This window comes from Odontomachus brunneus, unplaced genomic scaffold, assembly GCF_010583005.1.
Source record: "Odontomachus brunneus isolate Ranch 3 - 2012 unplaced genomic scaffold, Obru_v1 Obru_scaffold_126, whole genome shotgun sequence".
Classification (NCBI taxonomy): Eukaryota; Metazoa; Arthropoda; class Insecta; order Hymenoptera; family Formicidae; genus Odontomachus; species Odontomachus brunneus.
The window spans coordinates 884936-901896 of record NW_022639576.1 but is presented as its reverse complement, the minus strand read 5'-3'; the positions used below and the strand labels follow the sequence as shown (position 1 = coordinate 901896).

The window sequence follows — 16961 nt, the reverse complement described above, 5'->3', positions numbered from 1 at the left end:
GGGGGGGGGGGGGGGGGGGGGGGGGGCAACCATTTCAGTGGGCATCTGTCTGATGTCGCATCTTGAATTTTTCCACTAATCCTTCGATTTCGAGGAAACTCGCGAGATTAATATAGGATCAACATTTCACCACGGCTGAGAGAGTGTGTATGTACACACGCTTAGCTATTAATACGAAATTCCACAGTTATTCAAATGCACCGTATTTCGCGATCTTCCGCTCTCCCGCGTTTGTAAAACGCATTAACGTCACAACAGTTAAAGTGAAAGAAAAAGAAGTGCCGGCTTTCAAGCCGAAATAATTTTCTCGGGCGCTCCGCTAATTTTACGGCTGATGTAACGCGAAGTAAGTAAATAAATCTGCGGCCACGACTGTACGTACTTGGCACTCATCCGGCGCGAAATATCGCCAGCGACTTTTGTAATGTAATCGCATCATTGTAGAGAATCTTTTGCGAGAAAGACGAGACAGAGAGGAAGGAAGAGAGAGAGAGAGAGAGAGAGAGAGAGAGAGAGAGAGAGAGAGAGAGAGAGGACAGAGCAAAGAGGAAGTCTGAGTAGGTCGGCGTCGGCACTTCCACGATTCATATAGAGCACACCACCACTCGTTTCCGCCCCTCAGAGAAGCACCCTTTATGCTTCTGTACAATTCCTCGTAGGAGACGTTCAGTCGCCGATTAAACACGCGCTCGTCGTGGGCGTTGCGTTGCGAAATTCTAACAACTAATTCGCTGCGAATGGACTTTAGCGCACGTGGACTTCACAGTGAGAAAAGAAATACTTGAAAATTTATTTGTCGGATACCGAGTTTCTTTTTACGAATAAACTTGCATGCCACAAGTAAAATTTCAAGTATTTTCTTCTCATTGTACACGAAAAAAGGGTTTGACTGGATGAACCAATTTCAGGTGAAATAACGTGAAGGATTCGGGAATTGGTTTGGCCAGCTGAATTTTGTTTTCTGCGTGGATCCATAAACTTTCCATCATTACATAAATCCAACCTATTTTGGCATGATCTCGCGAAATCTCATTTGAATTTTTCGACATCATTCCCCCATGTTAGTGCCGCTTACTGAATGTTCTCATTGCGAAGTCACGCGTTGCGGGGTTAATGGAGCACTCAACCATGATTTTGAAAACCACCGCTATGGGTGGCATTCAGCATGCGCGTTGCTCTACTATTGTGATCGTACACCTATCAGCATCGTTGCGATACGGCGGTATCGAGAACGTACGTGCGCGATACGCAGCGAATTCAATGAAATTCAAAGTGAATTGCCGTACGATCTCGCTGCACGGCGAATCATCATGTCAACTACGTATCTTTCAGCTGAACTTCATTCCCTCCTCTGTCTCTCTCTCTTTCCCTCTTTCTGAGAAAGTCGGAAGAGCATCCTTCTCTCACACTCTCTTCATGATCTGAGACACCGACGCAGCGGACACTCTCGTCTCGGTTCACGAGGGACCGTCTGTCGTCATCATGGTGACTATTACTTTGCTACCGTCGCTCCGATGCCCTCCCGTAATTTAGCTTGTCGCGAGAAGATACGTGCCACGCGTCCCTTCATGACGAGGGAAAGAGAAAGGGAGAAAACGAAAGAGAGAGAGAGAGTCTCGTGAGCGCTGCAGTGAGTCTAAAATTGAGCAAAAAGAAATATCGCGACTTCTGCTCTCGTCGCGTTATATTAATCTAGCGGCGACGAAGAGGTGCCGTCGTCGTCGTCGTCGTCGTCGTCGTCGCCGTCGTCCTCGTCGCCGTCGTCGTTGGTTGAGAAAGAGGAGGAAGAGGAGAAGGAGGCACGGGGAAGGCGAATTTGTCAGTCGAGCGACGAGACGCCGTAACGAGCTGTTTTATTCGACGATATATTTCGGATATGACTCGCGCGCGCGTGACAAACTAGACGGCCGTCCAACGAATATACGCAATTACAAAATGGCGATTTAATAACGCTCAAAGTGGACGCGAATATCGAAGGTGACACGTAATGTGCGAGCTTGCAAATTCTGATGAATTGTGCCGCCCACGTCATCACGATCGCTTGAATCTGCATCCTATGTGCGCAGTTCGTTTTTTTAACTCTCTCTCTGAGAGAGAAGAAAATGGGTCCAAATGTTCAAACTATCAAATTACGATATCGCGTCGGCATTTTTGTATGTAAACTTCGCCTCGCAAAACTGCGATGTTTCTCTCTCCCTTTTTTCCCTCTCTTTCTACCCCTTTCTCTTTTCGCTGAGTTTCCCAGGGAAATAACGCATCTCTCCGTAGCGAGAGACTTGTTTTTATATACAAGAGACGTTTGTAAAACTCGCAAAAGGTTAAATGCTTAAGTGAACCGGCCGTTCCTGCAGCACTTTTGACTTGTAGTCGCGGTAACTGGAACTTTTTTTTCTTGCGACATGCATTATTTATACGGGACTTTTAGGAACGACCCTTTTTGTGGCAACCTTCGCGAGGAAGTGGCGAATGGGCATCCCTCGCTGGCGCAGCCGGCAGATATGCCGGTACCGCTGAGAGTGAAAAAGCGAGAACGTTTACGCGAGTTTTCATGAATGTTTGTGGTACCTTCCCGCCGTTTCTCCTTTTAAGGCGTTTCCCGTTTGCGGATTCCACTGTCCGCCGTCCCAGCTGTTGTTGTTTACGCGGCACATTATCATCGGGCAATCATTACGCCGCACCGGCCTAATTAACGGCCTCAATTACGCGCGCTACTCTTTCAATCTGACTCTATAGGCTGTCGATATTCGAAACAATTTTACACGGAAAAAAAAGACATGGACAACTAAACATAATTTGCTGTGTTAGCCACTTTTTCTTTGCTGCAGGAACCAATTTCCTTGCTAAGATAACAAGAAAATCTGCTTCTGCGACAAAAAATAGCTGAAGCAGTAAATTATGTTTAGTTGTCCATCTGTAGCAAATTTGCTGCATTAGCTACTTTTCTTGCTGTACAAGCAGATTTTCTTGTTATCACAGGTTCCTGCAGCAACGAAAAAGTAGCTAACACAGTGAATTATGTTTAACTGTCCATATATAGCAAATTAGTTTGCTGCTGCAGCAAATCCTTTTTTTCGTGTACGAGCAAATCGAGAGGAATCGGCGGGAATTGCGTTTATATAACTACGTTTTGTAATTAACTTGCTGAAACTGCCCGGGTGTTGCCCAAGTTATCACAAAGTGTTAAGGGGATAAAATCATGGAGAGCAGATGAGGTGTCTAGGCTTTATGGTAGCCTATATTCTCCGCAGGGTCTTAGAGAATAACTATGTAATGAGTGCGACCAAATGTCCATAGACCATTTCACCTGATTTCGAGACCCTCGATAACGAAAATTCTTTTTGTATACAATTATAAAAACTCACGTTTCGAGTCAATTCCAAATTTGTAACTCTAATCTGAGCCTCTTACTTCGAGAAGAATGGCCCAAAAGAGTCCCAGTTTTAGCAGATGACGTCATGTAAACAAAGACAAGTGTCGCTTAACGTTGTCCGTCCTTCGTGAACGATAAAAATCTATCCTTAAAAGACGTCCCTCACTCTGAACATGAAAACACTATCCGGTCGAAATCACGCTGAGTTTAAGCCAATCTTTTCTGGCGCCATTTGTTGAAATTGGCATTGATTTTTAGTCCATTTATCTCGACAACTCAGATTGGAGAGTTAAATATTTGAATTCGCGCAATTCTCGACGTGAGCTTTAATCGTAAGAATCTTAAAAAAGAATTGTTATTATCGAAGACTCCAAAATCAGGCGAAACTTAGCCACTCTCTTTGGTCCAAATTGGTCGATTAAACAGTTTAAGAGTTTATAGAGGACACATACAAACAGACAGTCAGACAGACATTCTATTTCATACATATAGATTAGGGATCATGCTAAGCGAGCTTAAACAGCGATCGATTACTCGCGTCTTTTGCCTCGCGCCAGCGACTGTGTGTGTATGTGTGCGCGCGCGCTCGCTCTCCACGTCGATACTCTTCCGCGATAATATATCTGCTTAGGACTCGATAAGGAACGAGAACTTACCGCGGCAATTCACGTCGTAACAAAGACTAACGGTATCAGGAAATTCGAACGAAGCGGCCGCAGCCGCGCCGGCAGTAGTCGTTAATTAAACGCGGCCGTTGGACCAAGATGCGCGCGATGAATCCGCAAACACGGCAATGCGGCAGCGTACGCACAGCGCCGCTTTGGAAACGCAGGTAACAAGGCAATTCTCATGTCCCCGCGCATCTCCTCCGTCACGGAGAGAGAACGACGCTGTTGCACCCGTGAGGGCCCGACCAATGACGTATATACATAGACCAAGCATTCCTATACTTCTGCTGTAGCAGCGAGTGAAGCCGGAAGTTGGCAGTTTAAAACAGAGTGAGAAAGTTGATTTGCCCCTAGCTTGCTTTCTCATTCTATCGTATAGAAAGAATATGGCCGCTGTTAAGTTGTCAAGTGCTGTATATAATTTAGTGTAGAATTAAAAGAATAAAACCGTATATCTCACTTATCTCGCCATAAAATTGATATTTATAATATTTCATGCTATGTATAAATAATCATAGCAATTGCTCTTATCTTGTTCTCTTTTCACTGTCAAATGAAAAAGGTTAGGTTAGGTTGCTATAACGGGATACAGTTCTTGGATAAGATTTAGTAAATAGTTCCATTTAGTGCTGTAAGTGCTTCAGAGCTACGAATAGATCAATCACATTGCCTTATTTAATGTTTTAAAGTATCTACAGACGAGCCTTACTTCTTGACAGTCAATAATATAGAATGAGAAAGCACTAGGGGCAAATCAACTTTCTCACTCTGTTTTAAACTGCCAACTTCCGGCTTCACTTTGCGGACAGAATACTTGGTCTATGTATATACGTCATTGGGTCCGACGACGATCTATAGCTCATTCCGTAACGCTAGCTGTTATAACGTTCACGCGGTTCTTGTGCCCTGACGAAGACGTCGCGCAATCCGCGAGCAAACTCGGGACACTTAATTGCGACGGAGTGCAGGGCGAGAGACGCGAAGCTCGCCGCCGTCGCCGCCGCGGTAGACGGAATGTGTTGTACGTCGTCGTGACACACGATCGCGACAATAAGACCGCGAAATTGTAGCTCTCCGTCTGGCCCTGGTTATCCGACCATTGATTATGCGCGTTCAGACTTCAATGTGTACAAGGGGCCGGGCGCGAAATGAAATTTGCGAATCGACGAGAATCATGGGAATCTCTAACTTCGCACCTGCGTACGCTATTTACTGGTAATCGCAATTTCGCCTAACTCGTGGGAGAATATCAATTCCGAACATTCCCCCATTCCACGTAACGTAAACATTTGATCAACTTACAAGTAACATTACCCAAGTGCCACACGCCGATCTTCTTGAAACTTTGCACACATGTAATACATCGAAAAACATTAGACATGTATTTTTTTATTTTGGCTAACAAGGCATTTTAAGGTTAGAAAACGCATTCGAAAATTTAACACTCTATAGCACAATAATAACTAACGCTACTCCTGAGCGTCATTCTTTGTCAGCTTTTACGACATTATTATAATTTCATTGTCTGAATGTTTTTGAAGTCGCTAATTATGATTTTGACATTAGTTTATAATCGTAATCATGGGTCTAAAAAACTTCTTCGAAACTGACTTTGAGTAGTCTTTGAAATGTCTGCGATTTCTGTCCGCCATTTGGAATCTCGCAAAACTAATGTCAAAATCATAATTAGCGACTTCAGAAACATTCAGACAATGAAATTATAGTAATGTCGTAAAAGCTGTAAAAGAATGACGCTCAGGAGTAGCGTTAGTTATCATTGTGCTATAGAGTGTTAAATTTTCGAATTTTCTAACCTTAAAATGCCTTGTTAGTCAAAATAAAAAAATACGTGTCTAATATTTTTCGATGTACATGTGTGCAAAGTTTCAAGAAGATCGGCATGTGGCATTTGGGTAGTGTTACTTGTTAGAGGGAACGACTTGGACGCGAATTTGGAATTTGGAAGGACGGGAATGAAATGAACTCTGCACTCATGCAATGAGGGAAAAAATGAGCGAAGAAACGTCTCCAAGAAGTAAAAAATATCTACTGGATACACTAATAGCATATTTATTTATTACTCTAAAGTTTTCCTGTTTAAATAGAAGAGGCAATTGCTTTCATGAAAAGCTACAGAAGATATATATTCTTTTACTTAAGAAATATTTAACATATCTTTTACTTAAGAAATATTTAACATTATATCTTTTACTTAAGAAATATTTAACATTATATTATATTAATCATATATTTTCTTACTTGAGAAATATTAATATTAAGTAAATATGCTATTAATAGCACTCACCGCATAAACACAGTTTTAATTTCTTAGATATTTTTCCTCTCGGTGCATACTTGCTCTCAACTGTGTGCCGAAGCTGAAAACGTTAATTAAGTGTTTCAATTATATACTCTTAGTTACATACTTCTTTCAGGAGATCATGTAATTAAGTAATACGCACGAAAAATCGTGACAAAATCTTACAAAATCTAGAAGTTATTCCCGGAAATCTCTTATATATTCTGCGCGAAGGATAGGTAAAAAATTGGTTCGCCAGCTGGCTGATGCGCCGGCTTGAAATTATTACGGGTGCAAGAGGTTAATCTCGAGGTAAAGTCATCTGGCGAAATCGATCGCGAGCGCGGATGTGCGCGGTCGGGCTCTTGTCGCCTAATGAGCGTTAAAATATTCATAGAACGCCGCGAAATATAATTCACTATATTAATATATATCTCACGCTAGAGTCGCGCGACAAGAGGAGGAAGAGGAGGAAGAGAAGGAGAAGGAGGAGGAGGAATCGCACGAGACACGTCGTGTTTCTACTACGGCGAGCGGAAATTCCGGTGGCGGACGGGACGGGAGGGGGGAGCGAGATGGATTATATTCTCTCTGTGTTAACTCAGCCCAAACAATCGCGCGCCGGCTCCTCGTCACGGTAAGGTGACTATTACTTCGCGATCCTCGTGCCGTAATAAAGCGCGACACCGAAAAGCGGCGCGCCGCCGGTGGCATACATAACGCCTCATGCGTAATACAAAGCGAGGTAAAAAAGCCCTCGCGTGGCCCGTTCTCTTCCAATCTGGCTTAATGGAGAGCCGCTAAGTGCGACCTGAAATATTTCGCCGCCGGCGCGACGTAGAAAAGTAACATTGCGACGTGATCTATTTTTTCTCTTCTGTTTTTTCCTTTTTTGCAACTTCTACCCGCGTATCCGTCCCGACGTCGTTGAATTCTGTATCGCCTTAATTAAAGAGAAAGATTTAATAGAGTAAAATTTTGAGAAATCGTCTGTATGTGTGTGTGTGTGTTGGAAATATTCGTAAGGTACTCGTCAGCATTAGTCGTCTGCGATTAAATCGACGCTGAGTAATCTCTTAGAGTGAATCAGTAACAATGTTTCTGATCGAATCAGCAGAAGGAATATTTCACCGATAATAAGTGAATATTCGCTGATTCTCAGCGGAAATATCCTTACTTTACTGCTCCGTTTTATATCTCATTGACTTTGACCACAGTAGAAGTAAGATTTCACTGCAAAATCTCTGTAGGGTAAAACAGCCAATTATTGGCACTCAACTGTTGATTTTCCTTAGTCATTGACACTCTAGAAAAGTCGGGCTTTGCGATCATGATGGTTATTCGCACAGTTCACTTTGTGAAGTTCTCCCTTGGAATTATTAAGTGCAAGCAAGAAGTTCAACTGCAATACTCGACGAATGAAAAATCAGATTTTTTTCTAGAGTGTCAATGACTAAGGTAATGCCAATAATCGAATGCTTCGCTCTAGTACACAAATTCATTATATGTTGCCTCAAATTCAATTTTTAGCGTCCACGGCGATGGAATTAACAATTTCCATGCGCCTTGTATGTGTAATGTTTGTATGTTGTGTTTGCAAACTGCATTAATACAAGAGAACAAACGCTGCAATTAACTGACCCTTTCAGTGATAATATCATATTTTGCTGATTGTAGTGCTATACTTAAAGCTGAACCACAAGTTATAAGTATAGCACTTTAGTGAAGAATACACTAATTGCACTTTACACAAAAAAGACATTCTTGTTTACAAAACATTTTTAATTTTTGACATGTTAATTTTCCAGTGAGATTACACGACGTTAAACAAAGATAAGTTAGTTGCAAGAATATATTTTATACGATTTTCAACGAAGAAAAACCTATGTTGTTATTCAAAAACAATGTTCGTCAATGAGAAGCGTAAAATATTGTATTGTGAATGTGATATTTTCAAATATGTATTATACTCCAAATTCCTCTCTCTTATCCACTTAAAACTAATATAACTATTTGTTAGAGTTGTTTTTATTAACAATTATTTGTTGTTCTTATAGACAATTATTTGTTGAATCGAATACGATATATATTGATGGATGCAAGTTGCAACTTATCTTTATTCAACGTTACGTAATCCTTGAAGATAATCGCCAATAAAGGTACTTTCCAAACAAGAATGTCCTCTTTCTCTGTGTAGAAAGCACAAAAACCACTTTGAACTACACTTATTATGATTCTTTCGTATTTCACCGATAACATTTATTATTTTTATTTTTTATTTAAAGAAGAGATAGACGGTAAAAATTATACATATACATACACTGTACCGAAAACACGATGGAGTTATTAAAGCAACGTTACCGTACCGGCGGAATTTCGTACGGGTTATAATAGTATCCGATACGAAACAAGAATTGCCAAGTAAAAACAGCTGACAGGCAATTCGTGTGTATACGATGCGATATGCACACATAGGACGCCGAGCCCACGCATACACAAAGCAAACTGTCGTTTGCATGCACGAAAACACTCAGCGTGTATATTCAAGTATTTACTCGATACAGTCTGAAAGCGCACCGTCCATCCATCGAGAAAAATAAGCCTGCACCGCGCGTACTCCGGCAGGAAAGATAAAAGAGCCGGTTTGTTCAAACGGAACTCTCAAAAGCTCGCCCGTGGTGTCTCTCTCGCCGACATTCGCACACTAACGTTAGATGACGACCGCGATATCGCCGATATCGCACGATAGGACACGGCGGATTTAACGGGATATCATTCCTCGGTATTGTCGTCAATTAAAAGCCGGTCGTCGCCGCAACGCTAAGCAAGCGGGACGACGAAATCAAGCTCGCGGCGGGACGAATGCACGCGAATGAGTGTGTGTGTCTCGCGCCGGGAGTTTACCGTATAACTTTGGGAAACGCGGTAACGAGGTAATACACACGCCGCGCACGTCTATGGGAGACGGGAGGGCCGTAATTCGTATCACCGGTGAGCGCAGTGTGGCGGCTAACTGAGTTACGGAGCCCATGTGTACAGGTGTTGTTGTACGGTACGTACAGGTCGTCGTCGCGCGTGGTACGCCCGGAGAACGTTTCGGACCGCAAGCTCATACGTTGTCGTCGACAGCGCTTTCATAGTGCTGGTCTCACTGCCGTTGCTGCTGTTCTGCTGCCGCTGTCGCTGCCCGGGGACACACACTACCTTTGACCCGCGAGAGAGACCGAGAGAGAGAGAGTGTGTTCCTGTCACGAGGGATCGCGCGAGACGCGCTCCGCTTTACATCGAAGCGTGCTATTGACAGCGACCCTTGGCCTCACGCGCGCGCGCGCGCGCGCGCGCGCGCGGTTTCTTTAATCGGTTTGCGATCGGCTCGAGAACCCGTCAGCCGACGACAGGACGATCCAGAGAAGGCCGAAGCGGCGCCGCTTCAAATCGAACTTCGCCGGGTGTAAGTAGTTAATAACGTCCCGCCGCCGGCGGATCTCCGAAATGCAGTTTCTTATAAGACGGATCTCTTCAGTTTCTCGCACACTGCGAATCCAAGTGCGCTATTTTGACTGAATCTCCTTTCATGCCGTCATCACTTGACATGTTTAAACGTATTAGATCATAATTTACGTGTCTTAGGTCCCCTCAACGTCTTTAAACCTCGATTGGAGCTGAAGTCTTTGTCTAGAGACAATTCAAACTCAGATTGAGACTTCATCCACATCGGTGGAATTAAACGTGTTAAGCGACGTGACTTCAAACGCGTAAAAAAAGCTTCAGTTATTTGCACAATTACACGTTTAGGCGTTGAAAAATAACGCATTTCAGTTTGCAGTACACTTTCGTGAGTTTGCTCTCGCAGTTGCTGACGCCGACGAAACGTTAATTAAGATTTTTTTTTTAATTATTTGCATACGGAAGATTACATAATGTGAGGTGAAACACTTAATTACTGACACCCCCTCAGTAACTGACACTTTCGAAAAAAATGTTTCTTTTCACTGCAAATCCAAGCGTGTATTTTTGAGCGCATAAGCTCAAAATACGTAATTTGACTGCTCAAAGTACGTAATTTGAAGCTCTTTTTGCACGTTTCTTGCTCTTTTAAATTACGTTATTTGAGATATAAATTATAATTTGATACGTTTAAACGTGTTGGATAACTTAAAATGGTAAGAGACGTGCAAAAACAAATTCACAGTTAAATAATTCACTTGGATTTACAGCTATTAAATCTCTTGCCTGCTCTTTATAACTCCAAAAAGAGAACTTGATAATTAAAACTGTGAACAATCGTCGCTGATCGCAAGAAAAACCAAGTTTTTCTATATATAGAGATGTCTATAATTATATACGGTGTAAATTCAAGCGTGTTATTTTGACTGAATGTCTCTTTACACGTCTCTTACTGTCTTCAGTCATTTAACACATTTAAACGCATTAAATTATAACGTATATGTCGCAAACATGGTAAATGGCATGAAACTTGAAACAAGATAAGAAACGTGTAAAAAGTGCTCTTCAAACAAATTACACGCTCATGCGTTTAAAAAGAACACACTTAGATTTGCAGTGTAGCGGGAATTAATAACTAGGTGTCAATAATTTAATGTTTTTATCCTACATAATAAATGGTGACGGATAAAAATCATGTGAAACCTGACAGCCATGTTCATTTCTTTTTATACTCTGAATAAGGAACAGGAAAATTTATCACCGGCTGACTGACTGATGTACAATTTATTATTGACTGAAAGTGCAAATTATTGCGAGTGCGAGAAGTTAATTTAGTATTATTTTATCGTCCTCTTGTTATATTCGAATTTTTCGACTCTTTTCAGCGATTACGTAAAATGCTCGTGATTTTGTATCAAACCCCTGAGTTCGTTCGTTATAGAATTTTGTATTCGTTTAAATATTTAGTGCAAGATTCATGTAGGCACACAGAAATCGAGAATTTCAGATGCTTGTCCCGATGACTCACCCTCGCGCACCGTTTCGTGATAACGCGCGGGATACAGAACGAAATTCCTAAACTAATCTGAGCGAAAGAATACTCGCTGCACGCGGGATATTATGTTTTCCGCCCTCGTATTTTTATCTCGAAGCAGCACGCACGACGCCGTTGCCGTGTCACCAGGCTCGCCGTGGGAGCATACTCGTCTCGCTTTACTCGCAACGAGCATCGCGCGTAGCAGCCAAGCAAAGTGCAACAAATGATACCAACGGCAGCGCGCGGAGGAAAGTCCAGGCGTGTGTTCTCGCGTTGCGCTTAACAAACGTGCCAACGGACAAACAAACGTACGTCAGTCCGTTTCGGGTAAAATCTCGCGCGCACGTTAATTCACCCTGCGGAAACGCGGCCACGATGTATCGATTAACGAGGCGCGCTTACGCGAATTTTCATCCAGCGACAGAGAGAGAGAGAGAGAGAGAGAGAGAGAGAGAGAGTAAAGTAGAGTAGAGTAGAGCTTATTTAGTTAGAAGGAGACAAAGAGAGAGAGAGGTCGAACGCGCGCGTTCTCTTCATCCTCATCCTCACAAAACCAGCACCCGCACGAAACGTCCGTTCATTCCTTCGAGCGTTACCGCGACCGCAAACTGGAAGCTCCAATTCCTACATCGTGCTCCGTTGCATCGGGAACGTCGAAGTTTATACTCGATCGACAGATATTTATCGGGCAACGCGCGGCAAGAGAGACAAGAGAGACGAGAGAGGAGACAGAGGGGAGGAGAGAAAGAGAGAGAGCAAAGCTCACGCGCAACCGACTCGTGGGAACTGGACAGCTTGGAACACGTCCGAAACCACGAACTACGCTATCGCCGTAGGGCGGCACCCCTCGTCGCCGTAGGGCGGTTACAGCTGCAAACGGCATCGTCACGGTATCATGGACGATGCGCAATGGTATACAATTCGCGAATATGTGTGGCACGCGCGAGCCGCGATAATATTCGCGTGTTCGCTTTTCGCAAAAAACTAAGCGACCCCGGAGCTACCCTCCCCCCCCCTCTCTCTCTCTCTCTCTCTCTGCCGCGGGAAACCCGCTGGACTTCACGAGGGTGACCACCATCTGTTATCGCTCTGTGAGTGATGCCTCTGAAAAGTCTGATGTTATTTCGGATTTTCGACAGTGCTATTTTTCGGCGTTTTTAACGTTGCGTTGACGCACTTATGTTAGCGCGGTCGCGCCGGTGTTCCGCGGGTCGTGCAAACATTTGAATTCTCTTCTCATTACAACGAAAGGCAGAGGTAGAGCGAGGGGGCGCGCGAAAGGGTATTTTTAATGTTTAAAATATCGGCTCACGCGACGTTTTCAGCGGGGTTATCTCGCCGTTAACCCAGATTTGGAAATTACCGGCTCGCGAAAACGCGGAACGTATTACGAGATTATTTTTGCTTGCCAATCCGGATTTAAAAATCATCGAAATATCTGACGCGCGGGTGATATGCGCGCGCGCGTGTATGTATATTTTTGACGCGCGTTTCGAATCCCATTCTTGCCGATCTGTTTAATCAATACGGATGTTTGAAATTTTTTCAAGCCTGTATTGGCGTGGAGCGAGGTGAATGGAGAAGGACAGAGAGAAAGAGAGAAATCGCTCTGACAGATGAAGCAACTCCAGTCAGTGTTGCAGCCCGGTGAGGTGGAACATTCAGTTCCGAGGTACAGAGCGGGTTGTACGTCGCTTGCAACCATATTATAGCTACAGAGCGACATACAGCGCAGCTATAATCTGAGCTACACACTCTGCGACTGTAATCACAGCTACGCATGACATCTGCGACATGTTGCGTACACGGGAAACTCGTCCGGCGTCTTGTGTCGAGCTCTCGCTACTGTTACATCACCGCCTCCTTTTTCGATCGCGCGACAATCGGAGCGAGATTGATTCACCGGCCGATCGATGTGTGTGTGTGTGTGTGTGTCATAAGACACACAATTGCCGGTTGATTGATTCGCGCTTCGCAAACGTGAGCCCGGAAATGAAGGGGCGTGGATCCGCCTCGCGCTTAATTTTCGCTGCGCCGCCCTCGTACCCGGAGTATTTTACCGAATTTCGCCGGATACTTATCGAGGTACTCTTACTCACCCCCGCCTATTTCAGATCGTAGCCCCCGATTGGGGTGACGGTAGCAAAGAGAAAGAGAGGGAGCGAGGGGCAGAAAGCCTAACTCCCTCACACTGCTCCCGTCGTCGGATTTACCGGCGGCTGCCGTTCCGAGATTTCGGAGTCTCGTTTGGTGGAGCGAAACTTATGCCCTCGGCCTGCTCGCCCCACGATAATAGCCGGTAGTCGTTCGTCGTTCCCGTCGCAACGACCCAGATTCGTTTGCAGCCAGATGGCTCGATGCGGCAGCGACGACGGCGTTGGTGGAGACGACGACGTCGTAGGCGACCGCGTTTGCCGTTTAAAAGCCCTGGGGCGATCGATATTTATTGTCAATCAAAATACCGATCATCTGACGAGCGCTGTTCCGAGAGCGTACTACTTTCTCCGTGATTATATGGCGAAATTGAAAAAAAGGAAAAGCGTTCCGCGAAAGAGAGAGAGAGAGAGAGAGAGACGTCGATAGAGTTTTATTAGCTAGCAATTGAATAGTTGAAAAGTTTTGATTATTATTGATTATTAAGCGGTTAGTAGAATGAGCGACAGAGAATTAACGAGGTTCCCGCGGTACATACATAAATTCGTAAACTTTGACACTGTTAATATAAATAATGAGAAAAATCATAATTTTCATCTCGGCACTAATTTGCCGGCAAATCTGATCTTCGAGTAGAAAGCTTTTTCGCGATATACGCGATGTGTTGGTAACTTGAAATTAACTCCCCTCGTGTAATGCTGAATTTGTGAAAGTCAATGAAACCAACTTTTATAAGAGATCCGGAAAAATCTCAAAATATAGCGCAAATCTATTTGCAAATTTGTATTTTACTGCGCCACTATCTTATAGCTGAGGTCTTCCTATATTTTTGGAAAGAAAATATATCTAAAAATATATTGATAATAATAATATTCTCTTCTTCTAAATATTCTATCTTCTTAATATTATAATAATTTTTAATTTTTTATGTAATAATTTCTAAAAAATTATGGTAATTGAAAATATTACACAGACCCATATAGTATTACATGTCCCAGAAGAATACGATTGTATAAACGCAGGGTTAATAGAAATAACATTCGTTCGACAGATCTCATGCATTCTTAGGATATACGTTGGATCTGTTAAAAATAGCAAAAGTTCCACCGCCAAACCTTCGCACAGGAAGGCACGCTCGTCCTTCTCTCTTTCACGGCAGCGACGTTTTTCGGGTGGCAGATCGCCGTGCTTCTCCTGCCGATACTTCGGCCGTCAGGAAGCATAACGTTGTCAGGAAGAGTGCACGGGATACGCGTATTCTCCTTCTCGACGGCGACTCGATAAGAACGAAGAGATAAGTCGCCGACCGACAGGAATTTTATTCCCAGACGTATATATCCTCGATTCCATCCCGCGGGGAATGGAACGCCGCGTTAAATATAAGGCCCGCGCCGTTTCAGCGTGATCGATGGGTGACTGTGAGTTTCGGGACGAGAGCTCTCTTTGTCTGGGCGCGAGATTTATGCCGTGTAAAAGTAGATCGGGAAGGAAATCATCGCTTCTCTCGACTCCGTGCCGTACTTACAAGCTCGTCGCCCTCGGAGCCCTCGCAAAAAAGTCCAACGAACCGTTTGGTCGGTTACAGTTTCCCGCTTCGCGAAGGAAAAAATGCGCGAATCTTGCCATTGCGTTTTTCGAGAAAACGGGGAACACTGTTTATTTACTCAAAAACTCACATTCATAACGCGAATTAGGATCCCCCCATATCAATTCGCGGAGATTCGGACGATCGCGACCACGGGAGACCAAATATCTCAAAACAGATCGTTAAAACGAGAAAGAGAGAGAAAGGGAGGAGAGAAACAAGATGGTACGCGAGACGATAAAAAATTCCCGTTGGAATAAAGCGGTAAAAATAAACCGACGGTGAAATTGCACGCCGGTATAATTACCTATGCGACACAGGGCACAGGTTCTCTCGGTCTCGAAATTGCCTGCAACGTCAGAGCCGGGCCGCGGCGGCTTTTATGTCTTATTCGGGATTCTTTTTGGTTCGCGCGCGCGCGCTACGTTCCCCGGCTGCAGCGTCGAGAAGATCGTGATTCTCCAAGGAGAAGATGCGAGAGCATCGCGCGACGAATATTTTGCACGTAGCTTCTTACTATTGCAGAGTGCCTCAATAACATGCACTCACCTGGTGTGCGTGTATAGATTAGGTCAAACTGAACACAAAGTTCCTGTATCATTTTGCGAACAACCATGTTTAGTAAAATGTTTAATAAAATTTTCTATAATTAATAACTAAAAATTTTATGTAATTGTTTGCAAAATAGTAGAGGAATTTTTTGTTTAATTTAATCCTAATCTACACAAACGAGTTTATGTTATCCTCAGACACTCTGAGGATGGTTGGTTAACCCTAAAATTCTAAACATGGATAAAATTTATCCAGACCAACCTTTCAAATATATTAAATGTAAATATTGTAATATGTGTTTTATTTTCTTATTATGACTTTTTTCAATTTTGTTAAATCGCAAAAACAATAACAAATCCTTATTTCTCGAGGTTTCCTACACTAAATAAAAAAAAAACCAGATTAAATTTCGATCATTTATCCGAAAGTTATGAGCAAATGAAAATGAACTCGATAAAATTTATCCAGGTTACGTAACTGTTTTTTATATTTACGAGTTTGAGAGTTAACACGCTGATTTTCATTTATTATTTCAATTTTTAATTGAAATTTGAACTGCCAAAGTCACGGCAACAAAATACAATTCGTGATACATATATGTTTACTAGCTCGATTAATTGGCTCTCAATACGGGAGAAATATCGTAGTGAAAATTTCGTTAATATTTATTTCTCTTTTTCATATTTTTATATCATTTTTTGTGCTCAAATTTTTACCGCATTACTTTCTCCTCTATTAATCATGCACTTAATTCGTTATCTACAATTGACTACACGTAAATTAACGAGACACGACATTGTAGCCGTCGGTCACTCGTGGATATCTCTATGACAATCAATGCGTCAACTGACAACCGACTGACAACTAATCAGCAGTCCTTCGCGCAATCCACCGAGATCAAAGAACGCGAAAATCACCGATGAACCACGGCGAACAGCTCGGACTTGTGTGAACTTGGCACACCATATTTAAAAATGTGACATTTTTTTTAGAGTTCTGATACTCCCTTGAAAAGTTCTAGACCTCTATGCAACAATTTTAAATAGTTCCGGTCATTAAATACAAAAAAATAGCCTTTTAAAAAAAGGTGCGCTAAGTTCTCGAAGCGCACTTAATCAGTAAAATCAACTATTTCTTTAGAACTATTGTTATATATGATATAGAACTCTAGAACTATTGTAAAACAAACCGGAACTCTAAAGAAATAGTTGATTTTACTGATTAAGTGCGCTTCGAGAACTTAGCGCACCTTTTTTTAAAAGGCTATTTTTTTGTATTTAATGACCGGAACTATTTTAAATGTTTGCAAAGAGCTCTAGAACTTTTCAACAGAGTATCAAAACTTTAAA

General features: G+C 42.9%; 1 protein-coding gene across 2 annotated transcripts in view; it reads right to left on the bottom strand.

Moving 5' to 3' along the window:
• LOC116849809 (transmembrane protein 132E) overlaps positions 1–16961 on the bottom strand; it is a 176642-nt gene that overhangs the window by 134340 nt on the left and 25341 nt on the right. The window lies entirely within an intron of this gene.